The sequence below is a fragment of the Malania oleifera genome, chromosome 13 (assembly GCF_029873635.1).
Source record: "Malania oleifera isolate guangnan ecotype guangnan chromosome 13, ASM2987363v1, whole genome shotgun sequence".
In the NCBI taxonomy this organism is placed as follows: Eukaryota; Viridiplantae; Streptophyta; class Magnoliopsida; order Santalales; family Ximeniaceae; genus Malania; species Malania oleifera.
Window position 1 is genome coordinate 17,913,531 of NC_080429.1, and position 8,376 is coordinate 17,921,906.

General features: G+C 37.2%; 1 pseudogene; it reads right to left on the reverse strand.

Moving 5' to 3' along the window:
• LOC131145720 (SKP1-like protein 1A) lies at positions 1-4,645 on the reverse strand (annotated as a pseudogene).
• Between the last annotated feature and the right edge of the window lie 3,731 nt (positions 4,646-8,376).

Sequence of the window (8,376 nt, forward strand, 5' to 3'; positions counted from 1 at the left end):
CTACCTCAACATTTTCTCATCAATCTCAATCTCTCTGTCAGCAACCATCTGGCATGTAAGATCTAGCAGGCTTTTGATGTTCAAATAGTTCGCAATCAGAATGAGATCGAAAAGAGTCATCTAGTCAACCTTGACAAAATCAGTGTTGTAACGACCTGCTACTTATATAACATTTTTTCCCCATAAATATATAACATAAAAACCATCTGTCTAAAATACTACTGAAGATATCTCAAGTTCAAAGGAGCACTGAGGATACTCTATACGTCATATATACCTAAGCAGCGGTATACAAGAAACTGTAAACTGTTATATACAATACCAGAAAACTATAAATCTCACAGTATATGTAAATATTACAAAATACCCAGTGACATTACCAAAACCTAGAATCTACCCCAAACCACTGGTATCATAGAAACACTTATCCATCCAGTATGGGTGGTGCAAGATAATCTCTACCCACGAGCCTGATTGCTTGCCTAGCTGGATCTCTTTAAAAATAGTAAGTCACTAGGATGAGACAACACTCAGTAAGAGGAAATATGCTATCACTAGTGTGTGGCGGCTGAGTTACACATTTAATGTACTGAAATAATACTAATACTGTAAAACGAGTAAGCTGATATACTATACAAAACACATGTGGTGTAGTTTAAAATACAACTGTGTATCTGAGATTGCTATTTGTACATACTGCTAATATGATAATATAAACTGCTGCTATATGATATATCTGTATATACATAGGAACTTCTACTATACCTTGGGATCTGTATCTCATGATATAACCCCTTATGACAGGGTTGTGCGGCCCGTAGGCTGGACTTACTCTGGTTGGCCTACCAAGTAAGTCAATTTATATCTGTTGACCTTATAGGTCACGCCCGGTTTTGATTATGACAAATACTCATTGTATCTAATGGGTATTTGAGGTTTTGTACAGGAACTAAGATTGTTAAGATCAATATGTGCACAAAGCAACTAAAGCCTGAAGACCAATTTCTATTCAATGTTGTAATATATTTCATTTAATTGGTCTGTAATAGTAACTAAGGCTCTAGTTTGTAATAAGCTCACACACATCACATGTATAATAATACGTAAGCTCAAACAAACCATAAATGAGAAATGACCTTAGGGTTTTCCCTTCGGTCGATCGACACCGGACTTTTTTCGGTGTCTTCAAAATTGGACCCCAAGTGACCTTAGGACACTCACCTTTGCACTTTCATGTATTAGGCACTTGAAAAGGGTTTGTACAGTTTAAGACAGGATCGAAATGCACACTTGGTACACTATCGACCGGCCAACTCAGTTCATTTTGTCCTGGTCGACTGAACCAGGCCTGGGTCAAAAGTTGACCAAGGTCCTGGTCAACCGAACTAGGTAGTTCAAAAAGCCCCGGTTGACCGAAACCTCCCTAGGTCAATAATTTGACCATCTAGTCGACCGAGCCATTTTTGTATACCAACTACCTGGTCGACCGAGGGTCCTTGGGAAAAATCCCAATGGTTTGGTCAACCGAATCTCGAAGATTTGAAAAATCGCCTTCTCTTGGTCGATCGAACCTTTAGTTCAAAATCCCCCTGGTTGACTGAACCATTTGAGACTTAGTCAACCGAAACATTTCTGGTCGACCAGACCTCTCGGGTTGCCCTGATTTTTACCATAGTTAAACATTTTTTAAACAGGGTTAAAATATTTGAAATATCATTAAACTTTCCTAATAATACCCAAAAGGTCCCTAACGGTCATATTTTCTCCCATGTCTATATATATGAGATCATTTGTGAAAATTAGTATGAATTAACTACTTTGATTAGGAGAGAATTCTCTGAAAATCCAAAAGCCTATTCTACTCATTTTTTAGCCTCATTCACTCATGCTGCCCACATCATCTGTAAGTTGATTGAATGTTTGTTTTGGAAAGGTTTGCTCTCCTTAGTCTATTTGATTGACACGATTTTCTTGAGAGCCAAACCTAAGGATTCTTAGGAGACTTTGTTGATAACTCTATCGTAAGAAAACTTTGTTAGATCTTGTAAGCTTGCACCTTTGTTGCAATATCTTGAGAAGATTGTATTTGTTTTTGGTTGCAAAATATTTTCAAAATACTTTCAAATATCCAGTGTGCTTTATATTGAAAAATACATTTAAAGAGATATTTGTTTATATGATAAAATCTTTGTTGCAATACTCATTAACTCATATATGCTTTGCAGAGTACAAAGATTGAATATCCCTTTGCAAACCAAACATTACTAGAGCATCATACGATTGAGAAAACCCTCTCATTGAAATATACATTGTTTGGATAGTATCTTTGTATGAACATCTTACCTGAATATCTTGTGATACAAAGATTGCTTGATTGATACTCTCACACACTCATTACACTGATAGTATATATATATATATATATATATATCTGAGAGTTGAAATATTGGACCACACTGAGCTTACATATTATATCATTGGTGGTGTATGTAATTGCGTGTATCTGGGTATGTAATTGCGCGTATCTGGGTACACATTTGCTTTACTTGAAAGCATATTCATTGTACCATTTGGTTGTATTTTAAATACTGTTGTATTTCCAGACACGGGCCTGAAGAGGGAGATTAGCCCTGGAATAGTCTCGGATTGACTTAGACCCGGTTAGGAAAGCTAGGTGCGTCATCCTAGTAAGGCGTGTAGGTTGAGGTCAGCCCCGCTAATTGACCTGGTTAAGGTTGAGGTCAGCCCTATGTTAATTTGACCTAGTTGTAATCGGTGCCACTTCACCCTTAAGTGAGCTATTAGTGGAAGCCTCGGGCTTGCAAGCTAGAGGCGGAGACGTAGGCACAGTTGGCCGAACCCCGATAACATATCGTGTGTTTGTTTATATTTCAGCATTTTATATTTACCGCACATGTATGTTATGGGTGAATGATGCATATGACTTAATTTTCACATTATATTTATCTACGCATTTGGAAATTGCATAGACTGACCCTAGGTTGTGTATATACTGTTGTTGGATAGATTAACCTAGGTAAAAATGTTTTAAATTCCAATTCACTCCCCCTTTTGGGAATACACCAATTCTAACAATATCTCTAACATCCGCTAATTTGGCCCACTGCAATCTCTCTGGGCAATCTCCAAATCTATCTCGTCTAACCGGCCACCTCAACCCAATCTGTTGGGGAAAATGTAATCTCTCTTGGCGCGGTTAGATGGAATCTACATACTATCTGAGTATGTGGTTGCACTCTATCTGTAATAGCAATGGTACTGTGCTCTGCTGTCTGTATCTATATCTATAATATCCTCAGGGATCTGATATTGTGTAATACTATATATATAAATATACTTATCTTGTTGTTTTAACATGATTTCAAAAAAACTATAACATTATAAATCCGAGTTGTAATTTCTAAAATATCTATATGAAATATCTGTAATATATGTCTGAGTGTTATGGTTTGGAAATCATGTTATTCTGAAATGTTATAAATCTTACTTTCTGCTAATAAATTGTATAACTGGATATCTGTAAAATTTCATAATCAACATATTAAACTATAATAAACTCAGGCCACACAACTGTGTAATTAAAATCTCATGCTTCATTTCTATAATTTCACTGAAATAATAATACTCATGATATTCTGGAAAAATAAACTGATCAACATGCTTGAAAATATACATACATAATCTTCTGTTATACATTCTAAAACCACCATAGCATAGCATATTTCCTTTACCTAATTTCTGAAAAGCCCCTACTGTATACTGGCCCTACACTTACAGGGTTCCCCATTCAACACCTTGAAAACGACATCTCTCAGAACAAAATATCAGTATTTCTTCATATATTAGATTTCTTATAACTGTGGGAAAGGCAAATACTAATTATAATGTCTTATCCTGAAATTGGGATGAATTTCAAACCAGCCCCACCAACGATCCACTTCGACAGACTTGAAGAGAACTTTCCCAGGAGCATCTTGGTGGCCTCGGATCGTTGAACTGGTGAGAATCTAGTCCGGAAACTTAGAGAGAAGGGGTAAGGGATGAAGTAGAGAGAGAAAAGGGTTTTGTGTGTGAAATTCCAGCTGAAAATGAAGTTTAGGCTATTTATACACTGACCTTCGTTGACAAGCCACGTCACTTCGTTGACAAAGTTAAGAAGGAAGTTCATCTACGAATGCCTACTACTCGTCGACAAAATTCAAAACTTGGAAAATAGCCTCTCGGTGTCTTCCCGTCGCCGAGACAAGCCACCGTCGATGAAACCCTTATGTGGGCTCATCGACAAAACCCCTGTGTTCGTCGACAAGATCCTATATTAATTTCTTCTTTTCTCTCTTTCTCCTGTTATTAATTTATGGAAATTATCCGGGTCTCTACAAGTGTCCTATGAATTGAGCTTGCCGTTGGTGTTTGGATCATCAGGTTTTGGAGTCTCAACGTGTTTCTTGCAATATGTGATTACCTTGGCCAACATCTTGCTGGTGACAGTGGGCAGGGGAATATTGTTGTCGGCACAGTTGTCCTCTAGCATGTGTTTAATCGTCTGAGACTGGAGAGCCACAATCTCATCGACCTCGAAGATCTCGCCGTCGGAGCTCCTTAGCATGATCTTCCTTGTTGACATAGTCGATTCCTCTTGTGAAACTAGAAAAGAAACGCCAAAACCGTATGGTTCGGTGGATGGGGGTACGCCGTCGTTGTAACGATCTTCCTGTTTTTCAATATTTATTTTTTTTATATAACAACATACATAATAACCCTGTTAACCTACTTATAAACTAGACTTATCATGATCAACTCGGACCCGTGGGTATCGAGGAAATTCTTGTCATACATCTCTGATACCTAAGCAGCGGAAAACATAAATTACATACATACCATCCAACCAGTCACAATACCAGAGTTTTACTAATTCTGTCATATAAGTACAAACTCCCCAAAAAGACTAAAAAGTCAACATAGGATCATAACCTAAAAATAATCTGACCTTAGTTCACTTACTTACCCTCCAAACAGGGTAGTTCAGTCAATCTTTATTGCTGTGGAGCTCGATCCGCCTGCCTATCTAGATTTCTTGAAATGTTTGTAATGTTGGGGTGAAACACCTCTAAGTAAGGAAAATAAACTAATATTAGTGTGTGACAACATGAGTATTTTCTGTGATATACATATAAACATTACATAATTCATATCTGGTAAAAAAATTTTGTATCATATATAAATAAAACATGATTTGTCATAGCATAGGTTGACATACTAAATTTCTGTATAGAAAAATCATCTTATAGGACTATACCATACTTGATATATTACTGACGATAGATAGTTACCTATTGTCATGTCTTACCCCCCACATGACAGGGTTGTGCAGCTTGCAGGCGGGACCTAGCAATGGCTGGCCGACCATGCTAAGTCAAACATAGGTGTGTAAGTATGATATGCCTGTTCCACTTGTGCCGAACTACCAGGGGAACTACGACACTCCCATAAAGCCACATCGACTGTCATCTCTCACACTCTACATAAGATGTGTGGTAACACTAAAATAAACAAAAACGTGAACATATAGTTACGGTACCGTGCTTCATAAAACTGAACTAAACTATCCGGGTTCTGATAACATATAATACATTCCATATTAAAACATAGTTGTTTCATATTTGAGAGTAATATTTGACATAAACATATTTCATGATTTCTTACATATCATACGTAATCAAGGCGTCAACGCTGGCGTAATTCATAACGTAAAAATCGCGACATTTATGCCGACATAATTTATAACATAAAAATCACGGCATTTACATCGACATAATTCATAACATAATAAACATAAATTCTTGCACTATTTAACATAATCTTAAAACCATAATTCCTGTACTGTTTTTAGGGTTTTCCTGAAAACTACTATAACATGCTTATCTTGGAAAAATTATAATATTTAAATATAACATAATTTCATGAAAATATTATACTCATATCACACAAATCTAAGTAACCTTCTAAACTCATAATTTGTTCTGAAATCATATTTTCTTATAAAATGTGTTAAAATCATTTCCCTGTTCAACAATAGTATTTCCAAACATAGTTTTATAACATACATATTTCCTTAAAAATAAATCTTGCATAATAATAAATAATTTTATGAAAAAAACTGACTTAATTTATCCTCTTACCTGACTTACTGAGAAGCTTACAAAAATAACCAAACCTGATCTTGTGGTGTTCCTAGCTTAACACCCTGAAATTATATTTTTCCCAATAAAACTTCAGTATTATTCTATGTAAAGCATTTTCTTCAGTTCAGAAACACCAAATACCTCATAAAACATAAAATAACCAACATACCCAGATTTTGGGACGGTGCCCAAGTTGGCATAACCAACGAACTATTCCAGCAGACTTGAAGAAAATCTTCCTAGGAGTAGCGTGGCGGCTTCCGATCGTCAAATCGGCGAAGGACGAAACCAGAAACCTAGAAAGAAGTCAGAGGGGCAAATTTTTAGAGAGAGAAAGTGTTTGCATGCAGGTTTTCTTGCTGGAAATGTAATTTGAACCTATTTATAGAGTGTTGTCCACATGGTCTCGTTGACGAGCCACGACGCCTTGTCAACGAGTCCAAGAAGGAGGTTTGTAGACAAGCACTAACCCTCGTCGACGAGTTTCAAGCCTTGAGAATAACCTTTTTGGTGAATTCTCATCGACGAGACATGCGTCCATGTCGATGTACCCAAGGAGCCCGTTCTTCGATGAGCACTCTACACTCATCGATGAGACCCTGCTCAATCCCCTTTTGAAAAATCCTTTTCTCTCCTTTTTTTTATTTACTTAATTACTATAATTCTTTGGGTTTCTACATTCTTCTCTCCTTATAAAATTTTGTCTTGAAATTTTCTATCTGCATTGAACACCATCCTATGAGGAAAATGAGTTACTTATTTTATTATTTACCCTCACTTGTAGCGGAGGAATACCGTGGTTACATTTAGGGTTCTGGGAGATTACATAATATATATAAAAGAAAATTTCTCCCAAAAACCAAATACTAACTACTAACAAAAAATTATTACATGTACTAACTAACCTACACAAAATAAAATTAACATACTCACCTACACCTTTTCCTAATTACCGCTGGTCTTCACTAAATACGTGCGGGTATTTTTGTCGTATTTCTTCTTCAAGGTCCCATGAAACTTTTTCCACCACATAATTCCTCCACAGGACTTTCACTAATGGAATTCTCTTATTACGCAACTCATGTTCTTTCTTATCTAAGATCTGCACTAGTATCTCCTCATAAACTAGTGAATCTCTGAGTTCTATCCCTGCATAACTGACCACGTGGGAGGGATCTGGAATGTATTTCATCAGCATAGAAACATGAAATACGTCGTGTATTCTGGGTAAAACTGGTGGTAAAGCTAGTTGGTAGGCAATTGACCTCACTCTCCAAGTATCTCAAAAGGGCCAATAAACTTAGGGATCAGCTTACCCTTCCTCCCAAACCTCATAGTACCTTTCAATGGCTCTATTTTTAGCAATACATGGTCCCTAATTTCAAATTCCAACTTCCGACGGCGATTATCTACATAGCTTTTTTGCCAACTCTGAGCTGCACTGATTCTTTCTCTAATAAGCCAGACTTTATCGTATGTCTGCTGCACTATTTTTAGTCTCAAAACTCGCCTCTCACCTACCTTGTCCTAGTATAGAGGAGAACAACATCTCCTACCATATAGAGCCTCGTAAGGTGCCACGTCGATGCTGGTCTGATAGTTGTTATTGTATGCAAACTCTACTAGCAGCAAATACTGGGTCCAACTACCCACAAAATCCAACACACATGCCCGTAGCATATCCTTTAATATCTGAATTGTCCTCTCTGACTGCCTGAGGATGAAATGTCGTGTTGAATGACAACTGAGACCCTAGAGCCTCCTGCAAGCTCCTCCAAAACAGTGACGTGAAACGTGGGTCTCGGTCTGATACTGTAGACACTGGCACACCACGTGACCATACTATCTCTTGAATATATATATATCTGCCAGTCTGTTCATGGAGTAGTTGACTTTGATAGGGATAAAGTGAGCGATCTTTGTTAATCGATCTATGATCACCTAAATAGCATTTTGTCCTTGCCTTACCGGCAGTAACCCGTCATGAAATCCATAGAAATGTAAAGTGGCTGCAACTGTCCCTCCGGTCTTTGGTGTTCAGCCTTTACCTGCTGGCATGTTAAACACTGCTGCACAAACTCGACTATCTCTCTCTTCATGCCGCTCCACTAGAAATACTCTCATAGATCCTTATACATTTTTGTATTTCTTAGATAAAAGGATTTGTGAGCCT